Source organism: Bremia lactucae, linkage group LG1 (assembly GCF_004359215.1).
Source record: "Bremia lactucae strain SF5 linkage group LG1, whole genome shotgun sequence".
Taxonomy (NCBI): Eukaryota; Oomycota; class Peronosporomycetes; order Peronosporales; family Peronosporaceae; genus Bremia; species Bremia lactucae.
In genome coordinates, this window is record NC_090610.1 from 14,247,088 (window position 1) to 14,262,644 (window position 15,557).

The window sequence follows — 15,557 nt, forward strand, 5'->3', positions numbered from 1 at the left end:
CACAATAAATATCCTTTATTTATTGCGACAAAGCTACATGGCCTTGATCCCAGCGCGAAGAACTTTCGCGCTGAGGAAGATTTCTATCTCGATGCTTTTCTAAAGCATCGATGGTTTAGTGGCAATAATAAGCGAGATAAAGTCTCGCTTATGCAAGCTTGGAGTGCGTTCATTCGCAATGTTAAAGACATTGGACGCGAAGCTTGGCTTCAAAAACTTAACGCGAATCGCGTTAAATTTGAGAAAAGAACTCCAACCGGTGCAAAGTATAAATTGCATCGGTTGTCACGTGAGGCTGGGCTTCCATGCCTCACGTGGGGTGATCCCTGTCCGTGTTGTGTAGACAACTCGAAGAGGGTAAAAGGGGATGTCTATTCCCTTTCTTCGCCCTGGGGAAGGGCTCGCATCTCTATTGAGATGCGTGACGCGATTGACGTTTTGCAATCGATTTACATGCGCCAGGGGCGCGTGTTTTCCGATGGGCCTTCTGAACCATCGGGTTGGTCTCGTCATACTGACGGACGAGGCCCTCAACTTCAGCAATCAGCTGGGAACGAGGCTCCCAGCTGTCATGTGAAGGTGGATAACCGCGCCAGCGAACAAGATAACTTGGTCGCTGCCTCTTCACATCACGGTGGTTCTGGATACGTTCCACAAGGAAATGCTGACCACCGTGAGAATCCACCAAAGGTTGTGGTGGAGCAGGGAAAATTAGATCCGAGCCGTATGTCGGATCTAATGTCGAGGATTGACAAAATCGATCGCTTCCTCCATGATTTGGAGGAGGGACTTGACCACGAGCGCGGCAAGAGTCGCTCGTTGAAGCAGATGGTGCAGAATCGCCATATTGAGCGGTTGGAAGACCGTTCGAAGAGTGCGTACTCCATGTTGGAGTACGAACGGAGATATCACGCTCTTCATGATGAACTGTCGTCAGCTCATCGCAGTTTCGAGGAAACTCGGAACCGGCATGAGAAACTCCAAATTCAACATGAGAATCTGGTTCGTGATCACAAGAATCTTTTAGGGATTCTTGAAACGGGTGGTCAGATCCGTCCTCGGAAGCAGCCGCGTACTGATGGTACGGGCGGAGCCGACCAATGTAAAACGTACTCTCTACGTTAAATCTACCTTAGCGTGTAATCACTAATGTGGGTAGCAGTAAACTACTACCCAAGTTCATTGGGCCTTTCCGTGTGCTGCATCGCAGAGGCAATGCGTACACAATAGAATTGCCACGTAGGATGCGAACGCATCCTAGCACTTGATCATTTATTCTGAATAAATGAACATTTGCTCTTCCATGTTTGTCTGCATTCCGTCTCTGGCGGTCCACTGCGTTAGCAATGTAATCCTGATTGCAACGGATTATTGATTCTCGAGTTAGCAGAAACTCTTCTGCTAACTCATTTGTTTTGTCTTTTTCAGTACGCTTAGTGCGTACTGCCATAAGATCACTCTCATTTTCGATGTCGTTTTCTTCGACATCGACATCACTCGCGTCGTTGTTATTTTCGACGCGTAATGAGCATGAGCCATCAGTGATTTTGCTCGTGTGAGTCCATTCTCCCCTGAAACTAGAGGATCCCTCAACTTGGGTTGGTATGCGTTGTAGACGCGTGCACCGAATTATTAATGGCGGGTTCGACCATCGGTAAAAACTCGCTCCAATTCGGATACGATTGGACGTAACCTCGAAATATCTCTTCGAGGACGCGATTTACGCGTTCTGTTTGACCATCCGTTTCTGGGTGATCGGATGTTGACATGGTCAGTGGTGTTCCGAGAGATCGGAACACGGATTACCAAAACTCTGCCGTGAATCGTGGATCTTTATTCGAGACCAGTTCACGGGGTAACCCATGAAGTTTGAATACCGTGTACCGTATTTATTAAAAAATAAGATTAAAATTGTAGGTCGATAAAGACACGGGCACAACCCGGAGCTGTAATCGACTCTGGTACGCAGCAAGATATGACATCTTGCTGAATCTGTCTAAAGAAACAAGGATTCCATTGTTTATGTGATCGTCTTCCGGAAATCTGAAAAGAAGTCTATAGATACCGACTGCCAACATTCTGCCGGAAGTGGTGTAGGTTGAAGAGGTGCTCGGGATGAAGGGCTAGGCTTCATACGTTGATATACCTCGCAAGCACGAATGTACTCGCGCACGAACTGATACTAGCGGGGCCAGTAAAAGCCGCGACTTACTGTGAGGTAAGTCTTCTCACGTCCACGATGTCCACTTGTTGGAGCATCGTGACACTCATACATGATGCGCAAGCGCAAATCATTGTGAGTTGGGACGACAACACGTGGAGTGTCGCCGGCAACGGCTGTGTAATACAATAAGCCGTTACGTGTTGTGTATCGATCGGTGACGATCGATATAAAACCGGTAAATCTATAAAAAATATATCGTATGAATTCATCAGATGACCAAAAAAAACGCATAAGGTCCTTATCTTCTGCGTAGGCTTTCTTTAAGTCATCAAGCAAGGTTGATGACGGAACACTTGAATTGAGTGTTGCAACAATGGGATTATTTTCACTGTTGGAATGCGCAGCCGGCTCGAAATCGGGTCGGCGTGATAGCGCACCAGCGACGATATTAAGTCGTCCTGGTTTATATTCCACGGAGAATCAAACTTCGCGAAAAAGAATAGCCACTTCTTCGCGAGAGGTTGTTTATGGCCGTGCGTAATGACGCATGGTCCGTATGGGCATAATTGTGAACATCACGCTTGCCTTGCTTGAGTTTCAGAAGCTCTGATCGAGCTCTGAACTCAGCCTTTGGCGGTTCAAACGTATGTTTCAGCCGGGTTTTAAAAGCCTTTAGCGACCCAAACACATATGGGTCGCGCAAATTAAGGCCCAATGCCTAAGTTTTGGCACGACCTGCCAAATTTGATTGAGCAAATGCGACTTTCAATGATTTGTCGATGATGTGACGTACCCTTATGGTATCGTCCAACTTGACAAACCATCTCAAGAGGAAGTCTTCTCCGACTCCCTTAGATTTACAGATATCAATCTTTAGAGTTTCAGGACGACGCGCATGCGTCATCCCAGGTACAGGGGTCTGTACCTGTTGTAACCTCAACAATTCTGCCTGTTGAGAGCCTTGCTGATTCAGCAAGGCTATTTCTCCTTCACCTCGTCAAGTTCATGTTGTATGAGCTTGGCGCTGGCTGAATCGAGGGCATCTCTGTCCAAACCGGACAGCATGGCCAAGATGGCATCGTTCTTTACGGTCGAACTCATTCGTTTGACCGCACTCCTTTCTATGTCACTTAAAAAGGAGTAGCTATCACGCGAAACGTGATGCGTATTCCAACTACCATCTGACATGTACATGTCAGATGAAGGAAGTGTGGTCCTTGGACGGACTACAAAGTGCAACCAGGTGTAGCGGGGCACTACAACTTGAACTGCTTCAGTACAAGTCCACTTCGCACTGCTTCAGTTTCGAGTGGTGCCTTGCGTTACTTCAAGTACACTAGTACCTGCAGAGGAAGACTACTCTTTAAGCCACTTACCTTAAGAGGGTTAAATGAAAACTGTATTGATATAGTTAAGTCTCTTTTCTTTCTATCTATTAATGCTAACTTAATTATAAACTAATTCTTAACAAGCAACTGAAATCTTATCTGGCTCCCTCTCTTTGTTTACGTTTAGAGCTGATTAGTCTGCGGAATAAATAGATATAACGGCTTATACCTATTTATGGAGAATGAAACGGTCTAAAGTTGCCCTTATGCTACACAGTCCCCGTTAAGTACACTTGGTGTACTTAAGGGGATGGTCAATTACTAAATAATAGTAATCAGACCCAACACTTGGGTGTGGTGCACATTTGTGACCAACCCTTGTGAATGTGATGCACATGGGTGCATTCACATTAGGAGGGATGACGCCCAGCGTCATCCGTGATGACGGCTTGCGTCATACGTTACGCGAGGTATTTAGAAAGATACGCTCGCAATACATATTAAATGTTATTTATAGAGATAACATTTTAATTGGTAAAAATAGGTATTTGTATTTAATTCTATTAAATATAAATCAGTCTAAAAATTACTCCCTACTTGGTAAGTGCGCACGAGGAGACGGATTACCGCTCCCGTGACGACACTTAACCAGAGTACTTAGTGTGTTGGGTGAGGTCGCTTACGCGCCCACCACAACTACCTCACTGCACGCAAGAGAAGCAGGTTAAACCGCTTCCTCGCTGTGCTAGGGTGTGTGTCTAAGTAGAGCGTGGCCGCATTACGACGTGCCCGCCTACACTTGGTAGCACTCCAGTACTTCAGTTGATCGCACAACCATGGATCGAAACAGCAAGTTGACGCTGAGCGCGGCGCTCAAAAGCTTCACGGGCAATCTTGCAGAAAAGGTATATTAAACTCCCAAGAAAGTTCCGAAGAAGGGTACCCAAGCCACTTCGTCAGATACTGTTATTGGCTCGTTCCAACCGCATAAGAATCAATACAACTTATGCCTTCGGTACCCGCTTGTTCTGTCTGTTTGTCTTGTCTATCAGCCATTGTGTCACGCACATGCCTTAAGACCGGCTAATTCTCCCCCGCCGAGCCCTGAACCACGTAGTAGCATTGTTTCCGCAATGCGCGGGTGCGTGAGATTGTCTACGTAGAGCGAAAACAATCCTGTAGAGACACGCCAAACGTTATTTAACGCAAACTTAGCGCTTTGGTGTTTCAACACAAAACATCTTCAATGACACACAATACGCAGAACGTCGTCAATGACGTTCAGTTTAACAATCGATCTGCGGATGGTCCGCTGTGGGCATGTAAAAATCTGGTGCCAAGAACTCGGAAAATCTATATCCAGAATCTACCCGTGAAACGGGGGCCTCGACCAGAGACAATTGCCACAGGTAAACCCGTGTTGTCAAAACACGCAATCAATGATGTACCTTTATTATCAATGGGTCAGGCACTGCCGCTAAATGAGTCATTTTGCTCAGCCGGTCAACGGACCACGATTCCCATGTTACTGACCAAATTTTTCGGTAGACCACACACAATATCCATACTAAAATCTTGTGGGTATGGGCATACTGGCTGATGGCGCAACAGCATGAGCCGAGAGTTTGACTCGCTGACAAGTTTCGCATGTGCGAACGCATGAACTTACGCATTTATATAGCTTTGGCCTTCAATAAATCTGGCTTACGGAGCCATATGTCTTTTCTTTGCTGAGATGACCACAAAGAACAGTATCATGTGCCTCATCAAGGATTCGATACATTAATACCACATCATGTGGAACAACGATGTGCTGAGTATCCGCAGCATCCGTACATAAAGCAACATGCCGTTGTCGATAGAGAATCGATGAAATCTCGCACGCAGACGTGCCGACAAATTTAATGACCGACTCAGTGCTCTTAAGAGCTCGTAGCAGAGCTAGACACTGTTAATTTTTGGCGTAAGTCGAATAAATTAGTCCAGTAATAGGTGACGTTATTGTCGATAAATGAGAGAGCTCATAATCCGACCTGCGTGATAACGCATCAGTCAAAGCATTCCGCTTGTAAGGTTATTATTCACATCGAAAATGATGTCGGCGAAAAAAGAAAGCCATCGAGCCAATCTCTGTAAGAGATGGAGTGACTAAGTCACAGTGCGTAAATACGCGTGATCTGTATGTATTACAAACGGCTTGGAGCCTAGCAGATAAACTCTGAATTTGACGAGAGCATACTTCATAGCAAGTAACACTTTCTCATGAATTAAAAAAGTTATTTTCTACAACTTTAAGCTGTCTAGACTCGAACGCAATTACACGTTCACGCCCATCAGCATCTTTTTGTAACATAGCACTGCCAATGGCCAATCCGATGCGTCACAGACGACACTAAAATGCCAATTAGGATTTGGCAGAGCCAGACTCGGGGCATGGATACGACTCTTCTTTACTGCTTGAAAAGCTTTATGCTCTGTGCTAGTCCAGCACAATTTTGTATCCTTTTTAAGGATATTAGATAATGACTCAGCCATAGCAGCGTAATTTTCGCTATATTTGTGTAAATAAATTGTAGCGGAGTGTATCGTTACATGAAATTAACACTTAAAGGCTGTTAATTAACATATTATCTAAAAGGTATAGAATATTTGGAGAACATTTCTTTGCATTGTAATTTCCGGAAAGCTTATCGATTGGTACATAAAGGCCATTATATCTACTTTCTCCGCGGTCCAGTCAGCGCTTGACGCGCCCAAAGAGAGAGACAGATACGGATTTGTCACATGTTTTGTATGAGTTTACAATTAATTTAGTATTAAATAGATAGAAACAGAAGAACTTGATTACGTTACATACAATTTACTTTTAACCTACTTTAAAGCAAGTGGTATAAAGAGAGTCTTCCTCTGCACGTACTAGTGAACGTCAAGTGACGTGAGGCACCACTCGCACTGAAGCAGTGCGAAGTGGACTTGTACTGAAGCAGTACAAGTCGGTAGTGCCCCGTTATACCTGGTAGCACTTTGTAGCTCGTCCAAGGACCGCAATTATATCATTTAATATTGACATGTGAGATGATAATGTGAATTCACATCACTTTTCGAATGATAGCTACTCCTTTCTAAGTGACATAGATAGGACTGCGGTCGAACGAATGAGTTCAACCGTAGGGAACGATGCCATCTTGGCCATGCTGTCCGGTTTGGACAGAGATGCCCTCCATTCAGCCATCGCCAAGTTCATACAACATGAACTTGACGAATGAAAAGGTAGCCTTGCTGAATCAGCAAGGCTCTCAACAGGCAGAACTGTTGAGGTTACAACAGGTACAGACCCTGTACCTGGGATGACGCACACGCGTCGTCCCGAAACCTTAAAGATTGACATCTCTAAGTATAGGGGAGTCGAAGAAGACTCCCTCTTAAGATGGTTTGTCAAGTTGGACGATGCCATAAGGGCACGTCACATCGTCGACGAGCAAATGCAAGTCGCATTCGCTCAATCAAATTTGGCAGGTCGTGCCAAAACTTGGGCATTGGGCCTTAAGTTGCGCGACCCATACGTCTTTGAGACGCTAGAGGCTTTCAAAGCCCGGCTCAAACAGACGTTTGAACCGCCAAGGGCTGAGTTCAGAGCTCGTTCAGAGCTTCTGAAACTCAAGCAAGGCAAGCGTGATGTTCACGCATATGCCCAGCACAAACGACTCTTAGCGAGTTGTATAACAAATAACCTTGTTCATGAACACACGTTAATTACGGTGTTCATGCAAGGTCTTACGGATGGTCCCGTAAAGACCCACCTGTTCCGCTTGGAACTGGATACGCTTGTAGAAACAAAATCCGTTGCGGAACAAGGGAACTTTAGCTCGAGACAGGCTCAAGCTAGTTCGTCATCATATCGTCCTCCAAGACGACACGAGTTTGGAGGTCCAGAACCTATGAACCTCTCTTATATCGAAAGTGAGAAACCTCGCTTTTCGAACAATAAGCAATTTAAGAAATGCAATCGCTGTCAAAGTTAGGCCACTACGCTCATGAGTGTAGTGCCCCACGCCCAGCACCGAAAGGTACTGAACGTAATTTTGGACCGTGTGCCAAAAAGGGCAACGGTCGCGGGTCCGACGTTGTTGCGAAATCCCAACAGCGAGGCGGACCGCCAAAATCGGTCGAGGTCAGTAGGGGCGCAACGCCCTACTGATCCAGCAACCTCAAGAGAATTTGCAAATCTCTTGACAAAAGTTGCTCCAGACATCGATCCGTAAATATGTCTGTTAAGTTTTCATCAGATGGCTATCTTATGAGCGTTCTGGAGCGTCCACAAGCGTGTGGATGTAACTACGACTGAGTGCGATGGCCTCACTTGTGGTACGGTCGTTAGCACGACTGCACAAGATCACAGTGGGATTATAAAATCGCACTATGGTGCCATCTGCCGGCGGCTGTGAGAATGCACAGGCAGCGCCGAATGTCCACCACTCGAATAAGTCAAGAAGATTGAGACATGAATATACGCCTAGCGAGCGACATTCAAGTAATATACCGATTGTCAAAAAGGGCCAACACGATGATTCAAGGTCAAGAAGAGAGTCGGTCGTAGAGGAACCGACTGTGATAGCGCAATCACAGTCGGAGGGCGTTGACGGAATAAGTCCCCACGTTCTTGAGAAATTTTTTTCCTCAAATAGTTAATGCTGAAGTGACTAGACTTCAGCATCCCGAGGGATTAATCCCTCAGCAGCCTGTGGATAAATTCCACGATGAAACCGAGACATTGTATGTCTTGATTAATGACGGATCAAGAGTAGGCGCTTATACTCTTGATCTGTATGCGCCTCCAAAGTTAACTTCGGAGATAACTCAATTAAAAACCCTGGAACCCAAACGGTTCTTGAGAGATCTGCAGGGTGGTAAAATCAAGCAGATCTGCGTACTCGTCACAGAGGACGAATAAGTATCCGATACGCGGTCAGCGGTAACTTTTTGCAAAGAACGAACGAATTCTCAGCAGCTCATCGATGGACGAAAGTGTCCTCGATGTGAAGACTCGGAATGAGAGATATACTACTCAATCCTGGAAGTCACTTAAGACAAGCCCTTTACAAGGATTTAATTGAATTCAGGGATGTATTCCCTGAAACAGTTTCATGCGAGTTGCCTGAGGATAAAGGCACTCGACATGAGATCAAGCTCAAACCGGGCTCGATGTATTGTGTCATGAAACAGTGGCCACTGCCTCGTGAACAAGTACTTGCGATCGATAAATTCTTTATCAATCTATTAAAAGCGGGCCATGTGAGGGAGTCAACCTCCCTACATAGCTCTTCGACCTTCTGTGTGCGAAAGGCCACAGGAGTGTGGCGGATGGTGCACGCATTCAACAAACTGAATGCTGCAACAGTACCGGCTCAAACGCCGATACCTAGAAAAGACGTAATCATAGATGGTATGTCTAAGAGTACGATCTTTTCGTCTATGGATCTGATGGATGGGTTCTATCAAATCCTTATGCGTGAACGGGACATCCCGTACACAGCAGTAAGCACTCCCATTGGGATGCTCTGGGAGTGGCTAGTGATGCCTCAGGGGCTTAGTAACGCCCCTGCAACATTCAACAGATGCGTAACAAATCTGTTGAGACCGGTGCGAGAATTCGCACCGAGTTATTTTGACGATGTATTCGTCCATAGCCCGGCCATGAACGGAAAGACGGACGTGGAAGCTCATGAAACTCACATTCATCAGGTTCTTATACTTATCCGAAAGCATAAGCTGTACGCAAATCTCAAGAAGTGTATATTCGCTGGAAGCGTAATAGCACTCTGTGGGTCATCGTCAAAAAACATGGCGTGCGCCCTGATCCCGAAAAGATCAAGGCAATTACTGACTGGTCAGTTCTAGTCGATGTCAAGGAATTTTGAAAGTTCCTTAGGCTAGCTGCGTTCTTAAACAAGAACTCACGCAATTATGCCGAGATGACAGTTCATCTCTCTCGCCTCTTGAAAAAGACGAGAAATGGTTATGGAACGCTGATTGTCAGTGTTTTTTTGAAGGTATCAAGCTAAGCTTGATGCAATTGCCCATCTTGGCGATTGCAGATCAAGACAGACCATTACATGTGGTCTGTGACGCCAGCGATTTCGCAATCGGCTGTGCGTTAATGCAATACGATACAGACCGCGCGGAGCGCGTCGTCTGTTACCAATCGCGTCAGCTGCAATCAGCTGAACGCAATTACCCAGTGCATGACATGCCATGAAATATGCACTGGCTAAGTTTAGGGTCCATCTCCTCGAACATAGACCGTTCATCGTATATACGGACCAAGCGTCATTATGCACGGCCGCAAATAGCCCACAACTCTCGAAAAGAATGGCGAGGTGGCTATCCTTCTTTGCTGACAATAATTTCTCCGTAGAATATAAACCAGGACGCCTTGAAGTCATCGTTGATACGTTATCACGCTGACCCGATTTCGAGCGGGCTGCGCATTCCAACAGTGAAAATAATCTCACTGCTGCAACACTCATTTCAAGTGATCCGTCATCAACCTTGTTTGATGACAAAAAGAAAGCCTACGCAGAAAATAAGGACCTTCTGCGTTTATGGATCATCTGGTGAATCCATCCGATTAATCTTTCACGGATTTTCCGGCTTTATATCGATCGCCATATGATGATGCACAACACGCAACGGCTTATTCCATTACACAGCCGCTGCCGGCGACACTCCACGTGCCGCCGTCCCAACTCACAATATTTGCGCTTATGCACCATGCATGAGTGTCACTATGCACCAACAAGCGGGCATCGTGGACGTAAGAAAACTTATCTCACAGTAAGTCGCGACTTTTACTGGCCCCGACAGTACCAGCTCGTGCGCAAGTACATTCGTTCCTCCGAGATATGTCAACGAGTGAAGCCTATTTCTTCATCCCGTCCACCTCTCCAACCTCTACCACTTCCGGCAGAATGTTGGCAGTCCGTATCTATGGACTTCGTCTTCGGATTTCCCAAAGAAGATCACAAAATTAATGGAAAAGTTAATTTTGTAAACAGATTCAGCAAGATGGTACATTTTGTTGCAGTCCCAGAGTCGATCACGGCTCTGGGCTGTCCCCGTGTCTATAACGGCATGGTGTTAAAACTCCACGGTCTACCCCGCGAACTGTTCTCGGATGAGATCCACGGTTTACGGCGGAGCTCTTGGCAATCCGTGTTCCGATCGCTCGGAACACGGCTGACTATGTCAACTTCTGATCAGAGACAGATGGTCAGACAGAACACGTAAAATCGCGTCCTCGAAGAGATACTTCGAGATTACGTCCAATTGTATCCGAATTGAAGCGAGTTTTTACCGATTGTCGAATTCGCTATCAACAATCCGGTGCATGCGTCTACAACGCATGCACCGTTCTTCTTGAATGGTTAACGCCATTCACGCATACCCACCCATTAAGAGGAATCCTCTAGTTGAAGGGGGGGTGGACTCGCACGACCAAAACCATTTCTTGCTCATCCTCATCACGCATAGTGATTGATGTCGATGTCGAAGCAATCGACATCGAAGATGAGAAAGATCTCATGGCAGTGCGCACAAAGTCCACTGGAAAAGACAAAATAAATGAGTCAGCAGAGGAATTTCTGCTGGCTCGAGAGTCAATTATCCATTGCTAACGCAGTGAACCGTCAGAAACGGAACGCAGACAAACATGGAAGAGCAAATGTAATTTCATTTAGAATTAATATCCTAGTACTACTCTCTACGGTAAACTTACCTAATCGTGTAGTCACCAATGTGGGTAGCAGTAATCTACTGCCCAAGTTCATTAAGCCATTCCGTGTACTGGATCGCAGAGGCCGATGCGTACACAATAGAATTGCCACGTAGGATGCGAGCGCATTCTACGTTTTACGTTGGTTGGCTCCGCCCGTACCATCAGTACGCGGTTTCTTCTGAGGACGAATCTGACCACCTTTTTCAAGAATCCCTAAAAAAATCTTGTGGTCACGAGCCAGATTCTCATGCTGAATCTGGAGATCTCATGTCGGGTCCAAAGATCCTCGAAACCGCGATGAGCTAACGACAGGTCATCACGAAAAGCGTGATATCTCTGCTCGTAATCCAACATTAAGTACGCACTCTTCGAACGAATTTCCAACCGTTTAAAAAAGTGTGCTTGCACCGTTTGCTCCAACAAGTGACATTTACCGCGCTCGTGACCAAAGTTCTCCTTCACATGGAGGTAGCGATCAAGTTTGTCGATCTTCGACTCTAGATCCGACACACACGATAGATCTAATTTTACATGGAGGTAGCAATCAAGTTTGTCGATCTTCGATTCTAGATCCGACACACACGATAGATCTAATTTTCCCTACTCCACCACAACCATTAGTGGATTCCCACGGTGGTCAACGTTTACTTGTGGAACGTATTCTACGACACCAAGATGTGAAGGAGCAGCGGAAGAATTATTTGCTTCGCTGGCGCGGTTAACCACTTTCGCATGACAGCAGCTGAGAGCCTCGTTCCCTGGCGTTTAGGGCATGGTCCGTCAGTATGACAAGACCCATCGGATGGATTTGAAGGTCCATCGTAGAACACGCACTCCTGGCGCTTGTAAATTGATTGCAAAGCGTCAATCGCATCGCGCATCTCGATAAAGATGCGAGCCCTTCCCCTGGGCGAAGAAAGGGAATAAACATATCCTCACTCGTTTCGTGTTGTCAGCTGAACACGGACAGGGATCACCCCACGTGAGGCATACAAGTCCTACCTCACGTGACAACCGATGCAATTTATACTTTGCACCGGTTGGAGTTCTTTTCTCAAATTTAACGCGATTCGCGTTAAGTTTTTGAAGCCAAGCTTCGCGTCCAATGTCTTTAACATTGCGAATGAACGCACTCCAAGCTTGCATAAGCGAGACTTTATCTCGCTTATTATTGCCACTAAACCATCGATGCTTAAGAAAAGCATCGAGATAGAAATCTTCCTCAGCGCGAAAGTTCTTCGCGCTGGGATCAAGGCCATGTAGCTTTGTCGCAATAAATAATGGATATTTATTGTGAGGAGTAGTTTCTCCAGACAAGCTATTGATAAGCCTTTCTGGCAAAATCCACGGCTTCTTTTCAGGGGCGAAACGAGACATTTTTTATTGTTTTCACTCCCCTGAGTGGTACCCACTGAAGCAGGGGTACCACAAGAACTTTTCTTACGATGGCTTACGCCATCGTCGTCACCTTGCACAGAGACACGTGCAGGTGCCGTATGGGAGATCGTACGGGCGATGAGGGATCATCCTCATCGTCGGAACCAAACAGACTATTAACTCGTCTATCAAAACGAGCCCCCTCTTTCGAAGGCTCATAGTCAGCCGCCTGACGTCTTTCAGGCGACTATTCTATTATCCTCGAGTCGGCCATTTCGTCCGACTCGCATTCAAGGTCGACCTCCAAAGTAGGGTCGAATTCACGTGGTAAACCACCTCGTGCACCCGCAACATCTAGTGTTGCGCGAGAAGAAGGAACTACGGCAGACGTTCCGTCTGCCGCAAGAGACATTAGTGCGTCACCCGCGGCTGCATGAACCGCAGCCGAAGGCTTTGCACTACCAGCACCCAGCATCGGTTTATTCTTCATGCGAAAGAATTTAAAATGATAGTTTCTGACCAACCAACATCATGTTTAAGTAAGTGGTAACATAGTGACCACTCTATCCAATGACAGTCAGATTGATTGTCGTTTAAGGGAGGCGTGATGTAACGGGGTGTATCGTTACATGAAATCAACACTTAAGGTTGTTAATTAATATATTATCTAAAAGGTAGAGAATATTTGGAGAATATTACTTTATATAGTAATATTCGGAAATCTTATTCATAAATAGGTATAAGCCGTTACATCTATTTATCCCGCAGACCAATCAGCTGTAAACGTAAACAAAGAGAGAGAGACAGATAAGATTGCAATTGCATGTTTAGTATTAGTTTATAATTAAGTTAGCAATAATAGATATAAAGAAGAGAAACTTAATTATAATAATACAGTTGTCATTTAACCCTCTTTAAGGTAAGTGTCTTAAAGAGATGTCTTCCTCTGCACGTACTAGTGTACATAAAACTGACGAAAGGCACCACTCGCAACTGAAGCAGTGCGAAGTGGACTTGTACTGAAGCAGTACAAGTCGTAGTGCCCCGTTTCATAGGGTGTGTGTCATAGCCGCATTACGACGTGCCCACCAACACTTGGTAGCACTTCAAATACTTTTCACGACCCGCATCCCTGCGTGTGTACATCATGATGAGCCTCAATATTGATTGGGCTCATTTTCCCCACATCTCCGAACATCATCGGCAGGTGGCAGGGCATATGGTGCAGGAACTTGATAAACAAGCCTTGGCCAGGCTCCTTGGCAGTCCGCCTGAGCAACAGGATGCTCAGTTGGAGCAGTTTGAGGCATTCGTGCTCGGACAGCGGAGAGCCGCGTCCAAGGCACAGAGTTGTGCCGCGGCGGAGTCCGTCACTCAGACTCAGGATGAGCTGCGGCATGAGCAGGCACGGAGCGAGGCTCTCAATACGACTGTTGAGATGCTCACTGCCCGGCCGCATCAGCTGAGGCCCAATCGGATGGACCCGCCCAAGTTTGAGCTCAATTGTCCACTGGCTTTTAGCCGTGGAGCAATGTGGGGTCGCGCAGCTCATGGATGACGACAGCCGTATGGTGTCGTACGCCATGTCGCACCTGCGCGATAAGATTTCAGAGTTGGGGCTTACTCGGCTGTTCTGGCAGCCGCCGAACACGAAGTGTTGCTTCAGGCGCGCCTCTTTGGAGCGCGACAGGCGAAGCTATCTCTGCAAGAGTATGTGCAAGAGATGCGCTCGCTGTCGGCGTCAATAACCGTAGGTCCGATTCCGGAGCACATTAAGGTGCCCACGTTTATGAACGGACTACGGCATGGTCCATCGCGACAGGCCCTTTTCAGAAAGGTGCCGTCGACGATGGAAGAGGCAATCCAAATTGCCTTAGTTGAGGAGCAATCCTACAACAGTGCCTCGGCGACAGCTTGGTATAAGCCGTCGGCCGAGAGGACAGATGCCACTCCTATGGAGTTGGGCAATGCAGACGTGGTCTATTATAAATGCGGCAAGCGCGGCCATATGATGGCTCGCTGCTATGCCAGGGTCCCTGCTAGGGCAAAGATGCCCAGCAAGAGGACTCCCTTCCCAAAGGGCGATGGCAGCGTGCGAGACGCACGAGTTCTGCATCGACCACTGAGGTGTCGGGAAATGCAGGAGCGCTGTAGGGGCGAAATGCCCTACTGACGCGGACTCTGAAGCTACCCCTAAGTTCAGAGTTGTGGAATAAATCGGTAGCATAGTCCCTGAGGTCTCGAAATTTCGGACCTCAACCTGCTGGTCTGAAGCGCTCATGTAAGAGGCTATGACCAGGTGATGACCCTCCTAGTGGATTCGGGTGTATCACAAAAATTTGTGAAACTCGCGGGTCTAAGAAAGAGACCGGCGATGTTTGAGTCGCTTTGCCAGGATGGCAACCGAGAATAGAAGACCGTTCGTTTAGCGAACGGCGCGCTCGTTAAGTCTGAAGGAGTTCAGGCAGAATTTGCCTTCAGCTTTAGTGAGTTCTCTTGTAAAGAGTAGTTCACAGTGCTAGGAATGGAGAGTCCGTATGACCTCATCCTAGGCATGCCATGGTTGGCAAAACACCAACCATGGATAGACTGGCGTACACGCACAGTTGCGAACTCTACGCAGGACACCGGAAAGGATGTGCTCCTGCGAGAGGCGTATGCAACTGATGTCGTGTCGAACACAGTTGAGGGTGCGTTGACGGGATGTCAAACGTCACCAATTCCTACCCAGCTCGTGGAGACTGAGGTAGTGAATAGGACGATGACAAGTAGTCATGCGTCCGAATGTCCTGCACAGAGCCGAGAGCCTGTGGCAGTAGACGGCGAGCTGACAAGAAGTCATGCGTCGCATAAACCGGCACAGTGCCAAGAGCCTGGTGCGGTTGGAAGGGGTGCGTTAGCCAGGAGTGCAACG